The sequence below is a fragment of the Carassius auratus genome, unplaced genomic scaffold (genome assembly GCF_003368295.1).
Source record: "Carassius auratus strain Wakin unplaced genomic scaffold, ASM336829v1 scaf_tig00041165, whole genome shotgun sequence".
NCBI lineage: Eukaryota > Metazoa > Chordata > Actinopteri > Cypriniformes > Cyprinidae > Carassius > Carassius auratus.
Genome location: NW_020526634.1, coordinates 60,575 through 75,303, shown reverse-complemented (window position 1 = coordinate 75,303; position 14,729 = coordinate 60,575). Strand labels below are relative to the sequence as shown.

General features: G+C 38.6%; 3 long non-coding RNA genes across 3 annotated transcripts; 2 read left to right on the top strand and 1 right to left on the bottom strand.

The window, feature by feature from the left end:
- The first annotated feature begins 870 nt into the window (after window positions 1-870).
- LOC113085045 (uncharacterized) lies at window positions 871-2,965 on the top strand. The gene is made up of 3 exons (XR_003283974.1): window positions 871-969; window positions 1,111-1,170; window positions 2,881-2,965. It is a non-coding gene; the product is annotated as an uncharacterized LOC113085045 (long non-coding RNA).
- A 2,438-nt stretch (window positions 2,966-5,403) lies between these two features.
- Window positions 5,404-6,356, bottom strand: LOC113085044 (uncharacterized). Its single transcript, XR_003283973.1, has 3 exons — window positions 5,995-6,356; window positions 5,797-5,862; window positions 5,404-5,675 (listed from the first exon to the last, which is right to left on the bottom strand). It is a non-coding gene; the product is annotated as an uncharacterized LOC113085044 (long non-coding RNA).
- Window positions 6,357-12,718: 6,362 nt separating this feature from the next.
- Window positions 12,719-13,445, top strand: LOC113085047 (uncharacterized). Its single transcript, XR_003283975.1, has 3 exons — window positions 12,719-12,754; window positions 12,871-12,897; window positions 13,411-13,445. It is a non-coding gene; the product is annotated as an uncharacterized LOC113085047 (long non-coding RNA).
- The last annotated feature ends 1,284 nt before the right edge of the window (window positions 13,446-14,729 follow it).

Genomic DNA, 14,729 nt, shown 5'->3' with positions numbered 1-14,729 from the left:
AACAACTTGTAAGGTCAGGAAAGCAGCCACTTATTCAAGTGGTGAAACGGCTTGAGGAGATGTCAAAATCCCCATTGCCTGTGGAGGCCTCGGAGCCCAAATTCAAAAGGCCTAATAATGCTTTCATACTCGATGAAGGTAAATGCTGTGAGGCCATTGAAGAGAGAGAGTTGGATGATGGTTGCCAGATGCTGCTGTGCAAGCTTTTTGAGAAAACAGAACCACTTTTCAGAGATCCATGTGACTCAAGAATACTTGGATGCTTCAAAGTCCCATCAAGGCATGCTGTCATGAAGCTCATACCAAAACGGCAACTGACAAGAAAAGCTATAATGGTGGAAAAAAGAGAAGAGACTATCTTCTTAGCAATCCTGCATGTGCACAGATAATGCCCTAGTCAATCTCTCTCTCTCTCTCTCTCTCTCACTCACTCACTCACTCACTCACATGCGCGCACACACACACAAACACACAGCCAATGCATTTATATTAAGATCTACTGTTAATTCCCCATTTAAGGATAATTAAATAATTCCAACGTCATAGTTGGAGGAAACCAAAGTGGTATTGTTTTATTTTCACATTCATTTGCATTACACTAAATCAGTGCAAGAATGGTAAATCTAATGTTCTGTTACTGGACATTTACGAACACAAGGAAACTTGTAAAAAACTGCTCTCTGCCAGACAAAGCGAAGTGGAAGCGATGTCCATTAAAAAAAGTTTGGCTAAGAACAGGTAATGTAGTTTATACATTATTTAAATGAATCTACTATTATACTATCTAATATTTTTCAATATTTAATATTTACCATATTTTTAAAGACTCTTACACTAAAGATCTTCAGAAATGCCGGCGAGTAGTGGAGACCTCGAATGTTGAAACAGAAGACTGCTCCAAATTGAACAAAAAGAGGGCACATAAAAAGCCATAAGGATTTGTGTCAGACATTGATTCTTCCTCAGATGGTAACTATTCAAATCACTTTAAAGAATTTAGTATATATCCACTGAAAACAAAAACAAACAAAACAAAAAAAGGCAGGAAGAGCCAAAGAAATTATAAATAACAATTTGTGAACTCTATTTTGAAGCATGTTTCCATTTCAGAAGATGGCAGAGTTTTACCAAAGGAGAATACAGATGTGTCAAAACCTCATCCACCGAAATGTAAGTTGTTAACACATGAGTCACGAGTCATTCTATAATTTGTGGTACATTTGGCATTTGACAATGTAAAGAAAAAAATTCTGACTTTTTTTTTTTTTTCACAAGCTCATACCTTATTCTAGTGTGAGTGAGTGAGTGTGTGTAAGAGAGTGAGAGAGAGTGTGAGGGAGGAAGTAAGTGAATATGTGAGAGAGAGAGTGGGAGTAAGTGAGTTTGAGTGAGAGAGATTATGTGAGAGAGAGTTAGAGAGAGGGTAAAGGAGTAAGTGAGTGTGTGTGTGTGTGAGAGAGAGAGAGTGGGAGAGAGTAAAGGCGGGCGTACACGGTGCGATTTTTGCTGTCGTACGAGTTTGCATGCGATTTTTTTTCAATCATGTGGAAATCGCGTATTCTCGTATGGTTGCGGCTCGTATCATTTGCGATGAATTACGAGCCGAGCAGAGTGGCTTACGAGCACTTCCCGACCTCCCGATCATTTTTAAACATGTCTAAAAAGTTTGTGAGCTATCGGTTTGAATTCGTGCCATTTGTGCGGTTGAACGAGCCGATTTGTTGATCTATCTGAAGTTGACCAATCATGAACTAGGAAAACCACAGAAGAAGAAAGACGAAGACGGCAGCTCAACGGCGAATGTGGACTATTGACCAGTTGGATAAACTCGCTGAACTCTGGCAGGAACAGTGAGTGCTGTATGATGTTTCTAGCAACGTGTTCCAATGCCTTTTTAGTTCTCTCTCTCACACACACGCATATGTAGTTTACAGGGACTCTCCATAAACCTAACGGTATTCTATACTGTATATCCCCATACACTACCTCTATCCTCACAGAAAATGCATGCTTCTATTAAACGCCGTATAGTATTTTTTAAAAGCCATTTGTTTTACGAGGGCACAGTAATTGTCCTCACAAACCATGTTTACATTTTAATACCCATTTCAGATATTTATAAACCATATACAAGAACACACACACAGGGTAACCAAACGTCCTGGTTTCCTATTGCTGAAAAATAACCTGTACGTGTAGGAAACAGTCACGGCTCGTATCAATATTTTATATGCAGTTATATTAATAAGCACCGCTGCAAGCACAGAATGATCACCTGTATGACATCAAAGTACCGCGAGAGCCATTCGAATGCATTGGATATGTGTGCTCTCTCTTATCGCTCTCACGGTACTTTAATGTCAAACAGTGATCCTTCTGTGCGTGCAGCGGTGCTTCAAGTCGAACGCATCTATCAACTTCGTGCGATTGCCTCTGGAATTCGCAGGTTGTAAAATCGTGTCGTATATCATCTCGTCCGTACGATTTTCAGATAAACTCACTCGTGCCGTGAGCGTGGACATACGATCATCCGACCATCCGAATTCGCACCGTGTACGCCCGCCTTAAGAGTGGGAGTGAGTGAGTGTGAGTGAGAGAGGTTGTGTGAGAGAGAGAGTTAGAGAGAGGGTGAGGGAGTAAGTGAGTGTGTGTGTGTGTGAGAGAGTGGGAGTGAGTGAGTGTGAGAGTGATCATGATCATGATCAGATCAGAGAGAGTCATGATCTGCATGAGCTCTTAGAATTTACCTTTTTTGCTATTTTGAGATGAGAGTTAGATGAAAAAATTTAAATATCTGAAAGAATATCAAATTCTGAACTGAACTTTCACGAAAGGAAATCAGAAAAAGTATATATATTTTTTTTTTAACCAAATATTCAGCACAGAGGATCAGTTTCTAGCAGCACTGCAAGACAGGCCTACAGGAGAATCGGAGGGAAAACCAAAAACAGGACAATCCTTCCAGATAAACCTCAAAATTTCAGAGAGGGAGAAGCAGTGAGTACAGCTAACTGAACTGGAGAATATTTATCCTCAACTTCAAGGATATACGGTTTAAAATTGAAATTTTTATAGTTTTTTATAAACCTCTGACATTCTTCAATGTATCAATTCAAATGAGCCAGAGAACAGTAACCAATCAGAGGAGCAGACGCAGTCACCCCACTGCCATTTGCAAATGAGCTCCCCACTCTGCACAGACTGTATGTTCATACAGTACCCCTCTGACATCACAACTGACTCTGCAAAGAAGGAGGGCATCTGTAATGGCTGGAAAGTCAAAATTAGAGAACCATGTGACCCCGACAACACAGTGATAACTGTGAACTTATATAAAAATGGCACAGCCATGGTACAGGGAAATCTAAAAACATTCCAGACTGACTACAGTGCAATAATGAAACGAGAAAAAGCCCTATTATCTGAGTATTTATCGTCTGAGCAGAATACACAGAGATGCAGTCCAGATCTCAAGCCCAGGCCTGCAGAGAGCCCTGCCCAGGACCCCTCATCCCCCCCACTCACATCTATACATGTCCTCCAGGAGCACTTCACAAGGCTGGAGATGGAGATGGTGCAGCTCAGGAGAAGACCATCACACCCAACTCCAGCTAAACTCAGACCACACCACACAGAGACTGACAGCCCTCACACAGCAAGTCAAACGATTACAGACAGAGAAGGACAGCTATCAGAAAGAGCTGGCCACTCTGAGACTCCAGCTACAGGACAGAGAGCATCTCACACTAGAGATGAAGCAGACACTTAGAGAGTTACAGGAGGAGAGAGAGCAGCAGCACAGTGAGATCCAGTGGCTGGTTGCATGAAACTCCTTAAGCTAAGAAATCCCTTAGATATAAGGTTAAGGGTACCCTTAGTGAAACTTGGGTTGCAAGAAAAAAACCCTAAGGGTTTCCTTAAGGAACTTAAGGCTGTTGTTAAGTTTTTTTCCCTTAATTTATCTAAGTGTTTCCTTAAGCGTTGCTACAAAGTCCTTAGTAACCATTTCAGCTTAATAAATTTAAGGGACCAAAACAGCTCCCTTAAATCAACTTTACCTCTAAATAAGATGGCTGATTTAGTGTTATTTGAAGAGGAGGAAATACCAAGGCGTGTTTTTAAAGATCGTAATAATCCCTTGGAGACAATGAATAATACGCAGTTATTGAGAGAGTATCGGTTTGACCGCCAGTCAATCCTTCGTCTCACCGCAACACTTGAACATGACATTGAGCACCAAACCCGGCGAAGTTACGCAATTCCAGCACTTCTTCAAGTTTTAATCGCCTTGCGGTTTTTTGCTTGCGGTACTTTTCATTCTGTCATCGCTGACATCTTTAAAGTACACAAATCTACAGTCTGCAGAACTGTACATCGAGTGGCCTTAGCTCTGTGTCGCCAAATTGACAAATACGTACAATTTCCTTCCAAAGACGAGGAGGATGCAATAGCGGAGCGTTTTTTTGCAGTCGCTGGATTCCCACGCATTTGCGGAGTAATAGATGGAACACACGTCCGAATTCAAGCCCCTCACCAATATGAAGATCAATTTGTTAACCGCAAAAACTTCCATTCCATAAATGTCCAGCTAATATGTGATCCAGACTGCAAAATAACAAATGTTACCGCTGAGTGGCCTGGGAGTTCCCATGATGCACGCGTGTTATCAGAGAGTAACATTTATCGCAGTTTTGAGAATGGATCACACAGGGGCTTACTTTTGGGGGACAGTGGCTATCCCTGTCATTCATGGCGGATGACACCTTTCAGGAATCCAGTAGGAGATTCACAGGCAAAATTTATTTACTTCAGTTAAGTTGTTTATGGATAAATAAATAAGCATACAATTAGTAAAAGTAAAACTGAATATTTTTCTATTGCAGGAAAGATACAACACTGCTCTAACAAAAACTAGAGTAATCATTGAACGAACGATTGGGCAGCTTAAAAGAAGATTTCACTGTCTTCACGTGGAGCTACGTCTAGAACCAGCAAGAGCAGGGAGAGTCATCATTGCATATGTCGTCCTCTTTAACATATCCAAAGACTTAGGTGTGCTCATGGATGACTACACTGAACCTGAAGGCGTAGTGCAGCCCAATCATATCGTGGAGGACGTGACAACAGAGGGACATGCTATCCGAGATGTGCTTGTGCAACTTTTTTTTTCCTAATGTGAGCTAGAATATGTTAAACTGTAGGCTATAGTAGTGTTTAGATACTGTATAAAGCAGTGCATTTATAATTAAAAATAAGTAAAATCAAAACTTTATTCTATATACTTTATTCTTTACTCAGGACTCTAATATATACATAAAACAGCCATAAAACATAAACAGTAAGCAAATCACATTAGGTATTATTATTGTATAGTATTGTTATATAGTTGTTAAAAATGTGTACAAATCATTTGAATAATAAACACCCTATCAACAGATCAAAGTTTGTGTTACTCTTCCCCTACTGGTTGTATAGTTATTAATCCATCTCGAGCAAGTTTGTTAATTTTGTATTGGAGAACTATATTCTGCATATTCAAGTTTTACTTTTCCAGTTCTATTTTAGAAATCTCCAACTCTGCTTTTCTCTTCTGCAGCAAAAGAACTTCGCATTGAAGTTCAGCCAGCCCTGATGTAGCCTTGGTTGTTTCCAATCCTCTTTCCTCAAACGAACGTCTGAAAACAAAACAAATAACCAGTTAGTTACCTCACAGTTACTTTAGTATTGAACGAACAGTTATACAATGGTACACACACACACACACACACATATAAAATAACCTAGATGTCACTATACCTTTGGGATGTATTGCTGGGAGTGGGGCTTGTCACTTGAACATCTTCCCAGTTATGAGTAGGTAGGCTGAAAATTATTATTATATCATAACCACTCACGAAAACAAAATATGTTTTACAAACTGCACGCAAAAAATGCAGTTTATACATATGTATGTATATGTAATTTAGGTTGTAGCGCTCATTTGCATTATTTTACCTGCTTCCCGAACTGCTTTGAGGAACGCCTGGTATACCGACTAGAGAAGGAGAATCCTTCCCTAATATATCTTGTACCAATTTCGCTGTATCGCATAGGTCTTGTGGCGGTGGCCCTCCTCCTTTACACAACAAAACAATAACATTGTTCCATACCAAGCGCGATACCTTTTTGATAAAATTGATCAGGCGCGAGCATGAACGTTACTCACCGGTCTTTCCGGATTCTTTTTTATTGTTTGCTATTTATTTTCTTGAACTCACCACTATGTTTTCATACTTTTTCATAACTTCTTCTACTGTTCGCTTGACAGCAAGATTTCTTGAATTTATTTTTTCTGTTATCTCCTGCCAGGCTTTCGATTTGTGCGAATGAGTGACTGATGGGTTATAGCGGCTTTGGAGAATGTTTTTTCTTTTTGTGAATTCTTCTAAAAGAATTGCCTTTTCGTCCTCTGTCCAGTTTGGTTTACGTTTTTTGTTTTCTGTTACGTTTGTACTCTCCATAGCACTAAAATATTAATACAAGTGTGGTTTTAGTAAGGGTTTGGCTTTATGGTTCGTCATGTTCTGTTTACTGTTAGAGGTAGTAACTATAGCAACCACGGCGATCTTTGCCATATGTTGTCAGAAACTACTGTGAAACGCTTAGTACAAACACTTAGGTAAGGGTGACAGTTAAGAGGTTTCTTGCAACGCTCTTAATTAAATCCCTTACCTCAGGGATTTTTTCCCCCTCAGGGAAACCCTCACTTAAGGAGTTTCATGCAACCGGGCACAGGCCCTGAAAGAGCAGGTGAGAGAGCTGCTCCTGACCAGACAAGAACCAGAGCAGATCCACAGATCTGAAACTCTGACCTCCAGCCCAGAGACACCCGACCCAGACCACTCACAATCACCACCGCGCATCGGGCCCAGCGCCCCAGCACAACACCAGCAGCACCCATCTGACAACAGCCCACCACCCACCAGCACACAACAGACAGAAATAGCCCTGCTCATCGATTCAACTGGGAAATTCATTGACATAAAAAAACTTTTCCCCCGACACAGAGCTGTGAAACACTGGTGTCCCAACACAGACAAAGCCCTGGAGCTTCTGACAGAATCTGAGCTGGGCCGTCCCAGCCACATCATTATCCACACGGGGACCAATGACCTGCGGAGCCAGCAGGACCGAGTGTCCGAGTCCCTTAGAGCTGTTGTGGAGAAAGCAAAACACACTTTCCCAAACTCAAAAATCATCCTCTCCACTCTGCTTCGGAGAAAAGACTTCCATCCAAATACAATCAGTAAGATAAATGCTAACATCTCCAAACACTGTGCCCTCATGCCTAATGTCTACTTGGCGCACCACCCAGACCTGGACACAGACTGTCTGACTGTATGATCATGTCCACCTATATAAAAATCTAGTACATATCCTGGCAAAAAGACTTAAAGACATCACTCTGAACAGGAGCAACCAGCCCAGCCCCAGGTGGAGCAGAACCAGCCCTAACCACACGGCTCACACGACAGCACACGGCTCGAGAGACAGCATCCCAACCAGCACTTCATCCAGAGCTTCAGTCCCCCGACAGAGACCACCCGAGCCAGAGAGACAGAGCTGTGCCCAGGCCATCAGCGGAGGAGTAAACATGCACAACATCCAACATATGCTGAGTATTATCTGCTCTCACCTGCTCACACACGCTGGACAGAGACACGAACAATAAAAAAAACAAAAAAACATTTCCAAATGTTATTAATTCCACATTACCCACATTATCTTTATTTTTACCATTGCAGCAAATCTATTTTTTTTGCACTTTTTATGTCTTTCTCCTTTTCTCAAAATAGCAAAAAAACTCTATAGATTATCTTTCTTTCTATGATGAAATGACTTAGCATCTCCTTACGGAACATTTAGGGTCTCAAATCCTCAGTCTTTGGTCTGAAGAGTAAAAACCCAGACTTTATGAGAGAAATTGATGGCCTAGATAACATTATTTTGAAGAAGAAACCTGGTGTAGAGGGGATGAGTCCACTGGCTGTCCCTCAGGATACAGAGAAATGATATTATCTTCAGTCAAACTCAGATACACCACACAGGGAAGAGACTCAGGAGGGATGATCATCTGGACTAAATCTGAACTGTCCATAGAATTAGTCAAAAGAGACCAGTACCACATGTGGCTGAAAATTAAAAGAGACATCATATCAACATCCCAGCCTGTCTTCCTCTGTGCCATATACATACCTACCCCCTGGGGTCTCCCTATTTTCAAGAAGAAACCTTCCAAAACTTAGAACAAGAAATCAGCCATTTCCAGACCCAGGGAAATGTGCTGCTTCTGGGTGACTTCAATTCAATTCAATTCAGAAGGCACCAGATTCATTACTGGCAATAACAGATTTTCCCTTCTCATCCTCCCAGACAGAACTGTGACCAGGCAGTGAACTCTCACGGAAGACAGCTTCTGCATCTCTGTCAGAATCTGGCTCTGTACATCGTCAATGGAAGACTGCGAGGAGACTCACTTGGTCGCTTCACCTACAGCTCAGCTCTTGGGAGCAGCACTGTAGATTATGCCATCACAGATCTAGAGCTTTCCTCTCTGAGAGCATTCACAGTCAAACCCTTGAGACCTTTCTCAGACCACAGCCAAATTACCCTTTATATAAAGCAGTCTGAAACACTACCCAAACCAATTAGGACACCATATCAAATGCACAAAATTATGTCATACAAAAGCCTGCGGTGTTGACGGCATCCTGAGCGAGATGCTGAAACACACAGAGCAAAGCTTCAAACTGGCCATCCTCAAACTCTTCAATGATGTTCTGTTTGTAGGGTTCTTCCCTGAGATCTGGAACCAGGGCCTCATCAGCCCCATTCACAAGAACGGAGACAAACTGGAGCCCAACAACTACCGAGGCATCTGTGTGAACAGTAACCTGGGGAAGGTTTTCTGTAGCATCTTGAACACAAGACTCTCAGACTTCCTTATCAAACACAATGCCTTGAGTAAATGTCAAATCGGGTTCCTTCCAAAATGTCGCACTTCTGATCACATTTTTACACTACAAACACTGATTGAGAAGTATGTACATCAAAACAAAAGTCAAATTTTCGCCTGTTTTATTGATTTCAAGAAAGCGTTCGACTCAATCTGGCATGAAGGACTATTCCTAAAACTAATTGACAGTGGAATAGGAGGTAAATTCTATGATTTGATCAAATCCATGTACACAATCAGCCATTGTGCTGTTAAAATTGGAAACAAAAGAACAGAGTTCTTTCTTCAGAGGCGTGGAGTGAGACAGGGCTGCAGTTTAAGCCCCACCCTCTTCAACATTTACATCAACCAATTGGCCAGTGTTCTAGAACACGCTCCCATTCAAGGTCTCACTCTCCACGACACAGAGATAAAGCGTCTCCTCTACGCAGATGACCTGGTTCTCCTGTCGCCCACTAAACAAAGGCTTCAGGACGGCCTGGATCTGCTGGAGGACTATGCTTTGGCAATGCAAAATGTACTTTTGTCATGCCAATAAAGCTAACTGAATTGAATTGAATTGAGTGTGAGTGAGAGAGGTTGAGTGAAGGAGGAAGTATGTGAGTGTGAGAGAGAGAGTTGGAGTGAGTAAGAGTGGGAGTGAGTGAGTGTGAATGAGAGAGATTGTGTGAGAGAGAGAGTGAGGGAGGAAGTAAGTGAGTGTGTGTGAGAGAGAGAGAGAGAGTATGAGTGAGTAAGAGTGGGAGTGAGTGTGTGAGAGAGAGTGAGTGTTTCAAAAAGCATATTAGTGTTGTCAAAAGACCTGGTACTTCGGTACCAAGTCGGTACTAAAAAAAATGAAAATGTGATGGTACTAGGTTTCTTTAAGTACCGGGGGTACCGAGGTCCAGTTCAAACCCGGTTCTTGATGCATACATACACCGCTATGATTTCCGTGAAGCAGAAAAGCGGATGGAATCTAGTCATGAAAATGAGACTTAGATTTTAATATGGACGGTCAGGGAATTAGTCAAAGTTAGCATAAATTAATCAAATCAAATCTCCATATGGATGAGTATCTGTAAATGTTAAGCCGCAAAAGTTGGTTGAAATATGAATCCTGCATGTTTTGCGCGTCTCTGTGTAAACTGTGAATGAATGGTTTGTTTACTACATAGACTGAGGCGCGCGACGCTTGCAGTAATTTCTGCTTCTGCCTTCTCATTGAGGACATAAATACATCAGCAAAATCATCAGTTCTGTTCTGGGTCACTTCACAAGCATTTTACCGTTTCATTTGATTAAAACCAGTGTCAATTTAAAGGTATTCACAGCAACCAGTCAAAACAACCCTCTACATTTCGAGTAAATCACTCGCATATGTGACTAAATTTTACTCTGGGCGACTAAGTGATGTCTATTGTAAGCCATTGGCTAATAAATTCTTATTTTTTACTCGCCAGTGTGTGTGTGTTCAAGGCTATTATAAGATTACTAATATATATATATATATATTTAAATATATATATATATATATATATATATATATATATATATATATATATATATATATATATATTTAATATATATATATATATATATATATATATATATATATATATATATATTTAAATATATATATATATATATTTAAATATATATATATATATATATATATATATATATATATATATATATATATACAGTCTTGTTCAAAATAATAGCAGTACAATGTGACTAACCAGAATAATCAAGGTTTTTCGTATATTTTTTTATATATATATTTAAATATATATATATATATATATATATATATATATATATATATATATATATATATATATATATATATATATATATATATATATTTAAATATATATATATATATATATATATATATATATATATTTAAATATATATATATATATATTTAAATATATATATATATATATATATATATATATATATATATATATATATATATATATATACAGTCTTGTTCAAAATAATAGCAGTACAATGTGACTAACCAGAATAATCAAGGTTTTTCGTATATTTTTTTATTGCTACGTGGCAAACAATTTACCAGTAGATTCAGTAGATTCTCAGAAAACAAATGAGACCCAGCATTCATGATATGCACGCTCTTAAGGCTGTGCAATTGGGCAATTAGTTGAATTAGTTGAAAGGGGAGTGTTCAAAAAAATAGCAGTGTGGCATTCAATCACTGAGGTCATCAATTTTGTGAAGAAACAGGTGTGAATCAGGTGGCCCCTATTTAAGGATGAAGCCAACACTTGTTGAACATGCATTTGAAAGCTGAGGAAAATGGGTCGTTCAAGACATTGTTCAGAAGAACAGCGTACTTTGATTAAAAAGTTGATTAGAGAGGGGAAAACCTATAAAGAGGTGCAAAAAATGATAGGCTGTTCAGCTAAAATGATCTCCAATGCCTTAAAATGGAGAGCAAAACCAGAGAGACGTGGAAGAAAACGGAAGACAACCATCAAAATGGATAGAAGAATAACCAGAATGGCAAAGGCTCAGCCAATGATCACCTCCAGGATGATCAAAGACAGTCTGGAGTTACCTGTAAGTACTGTGACAGTTAGAAGACGTCTGTGTGAAGCTAATCTATTTTCAAGAATCCCCCGCAAAGTCCCTCTGTTAAAAAAAAAAGGCATGTGCAGAAGAGGTTACAATTTGCCAAAGAACACATCAACTGGCCTAAAGAGAAATGGAGGAACATTTTGTGGACTGATGAGAGTAAAATTGTTCTTTTTGGGTCCAAGGGCCACAGGCAGTTTGTGAGACGACCCCCAAACTCTGAATTCAAGCCACAGTACACCGTGAAGACAGTGAAGCATGGAGGTGCAAGCATCATGATATGGGCATGTTTCTCCTACTATGGTGTTGGGCCTATTTATCGCATACCAGGGATCATGGATCAGTTTGCATATGTTAAAATACTTGAAGAGGTCATGTTGCCCTATGCTGAAGAGGACATGCCCTTGAAATGGTTGTTTCAACAAGACAATGACCCAAAACACACTAGTAAACGGGTAAAGTCTTGGTTCCAAACCAACAAAATTAATGTTATGGAGTGGCCAGCCCAATCTCCAGACATTAATCCAATTGAGAACTTGTGGGGTGATATCAAAAATGCTGTTTCTGAAGCAAAACCAAGAAATGTGAATGAATTGTGGAATGTTGTTAAAGAATCATGGAGTGGAATAACAGCTGAGAGGTGCCACAAGTTGGTTGACTCCATGCCGCACAGATGTCAAGCAGTTTTAAAAAACTGTGGTCATACAACTAAATATTAGTTTAGTGATTCACAGGATTGCTAAATCCCAGAAAAAAAAATGTTTGTACAAAATAGTTTTGAGTTTGTACAGTCAAAGGTAGACACTGCTATTTTTTTGAACACACCCCTTTCAACTAATTGCCCAATTGCACAGCCTTAAGAGCGTGCATATCATGAATGCTGGGTCTTGTTTGTTTTCTGACAATCTACTGAACCTACTGGTAACTTGTTTGCCACGTAGCAATAAAAATATACTGAAAACCTTGATTATTCTGGTTAGTCACATTGTACTGCTATTATTTTGAACAAGACTGTATATATATATATATATATATATATATACTTGTGTAACAGAGCTCACTGTCAATTAATCCACTTTTGACATGGATTATTAACCAATGTCTCCATTTATCATCCATTCAATTTTGTATTTACAGATTCATCATTCTCCAATATTCATCCTCTGGACAAGGGTTAGTATAATATAAAAGTATGCTTTTATGGACAAACACATCTTCCCAAATGAATGAATGAATGATCTTTCTCTCTCTCACACACACACACTCTCTCTCTGCTGGCACGAAAGAAGGAATTTCCAGTTATCTTTCTCAACACTGTAAGAGTTTTTTTAAATTATTATTATTATAACCTGCGACTCACTAATTAATGCTGAATCTATGGCCTGGTTTCACAGACAGGGCTTTGCCTAATCCAGGATTAGGTCATAGTTCTTTCATTGTCATTTTTATAAACATGCCTTAGAAAAGCATTACTGCTGTGCATCTTAAGACAAAACAAATGCACTGACATGTTTTAAGATCAGATCAGTTTCTTTCAGTTGAAATAGCTCAGATTTACATTTTAGTCTAGGACTAGACTGAAGCCTTGTCTATGAAACCGGGGGTTAATGTGGCTTTTCATTTCCACTTTACTGCAGAGTTAAGCTCCAACTTTGATTTAAACTCAACTCCCTTTAATTATCAATTAATTTCAATAATTGAATTCTTAAATTAATCAACATTGATTAGCTTAATCAGGTGTGCTAGATTAGGGTTGGAGCTAAACTCTGAAGAAGAGTGGCCCTTGAAAGCCAGTTTTGAAATTGCCTATTCTGTTTATATTTATACAGCAGAGGAATTGCTGCAGGAGTCAAGCATATCACGGTCTCTTGAAGGTATTCTTTTAAAACTCTATTCTAAAATTCAAAATATTATATTCTGAAATTCAGAGTATTATATTTATTGTAATTATTAATAATTCTAGTTAGAGTGAAATTTTGTTTTATGCCGCAGTTGCTTCGCAGCTCCTCGTAGAAGAGCCCCAGTGTTCAGACTCTGCATCAAAGAGTAAAGTCAAGTTTTGATTTTTAACAATAGAGTAATACTACACATTCAAGGAGCATTATGCATTTTTGCTTCACAGGCTGTCGCACAAAAGTCTTGCAAAGACTACAAGAAATTGTTGAGAACCAGCAAGACATCCTTGCCATGCAAAGGCAGTTACTGGCTGCAGTAGCTGTGACCATGACAGAGGAAGATGGGTTTTTTTCTGTAAAATGGGCCATGCCAAACAGTGGAGGATCTGCAGACCCTTGACAGGGATTTGGAAAATAAAGACAAAAGGGCCAAGATGGTAATACTTATGCAAGACACTCAAATCCGTTACCAAATCCGATTTTTTTGCACATGATAATAGTGTATTTACAACCTAGTGCAAATATTAGTGACCTTGATACAACATATAGGTTCCATTTACATACCAAGGGGGTAAAAATGTTTTTTATTTGAATCTAAAACTTTTTAAGAAGAGTAGGGTTGGTTATCGTTTGAATCCTATCGATTCCTAGTTTCGATTCCTATAAGATTAAAAAATCAAAATAAGTAAAGATATTTACGAATACATTAAGACATTAAGATGTCAAACATGTATTCTGTCTTTTTACAAAGCATTCTGTTGCAGCTGAATAACTTGAACAAAAATCAGCAGCCTATAAAACACTGCAAGATGAATTTTGCCTGTGTGTTTTAAAAAGAAAATACCATAGCAAAAACAACTAGATTAATATAGGTTTCAAATATTAAAGTATTAAAGACAAGTAAACATTCATTAATTAAATAGGAACAAACAAATCAATTAGCAATATCATAAATAAATACAAAAAAAAAAAATTCAGGTATAGAAACTGTAATCAAAAAAAAGTTTAAAAACAGTGCATAGTTTTTTTTTATAAATAAAATAAAGATTAATCAATTAAATTTATTAAATATATTCAGTCAAGATCAGTGAATGATTTTCTTTTGTTCTTTGATTAACATTAATGACAGGCAGTGCATTTATTAGGCTGTTGTCTCTTTAAGCAAAAATACTGTACACTTGTGTTTACTTTCTCATCTGTTTATGTTAACGTAAGACAAAAACGGCGGTGTTCATGATGTAGTTTTCTGTATA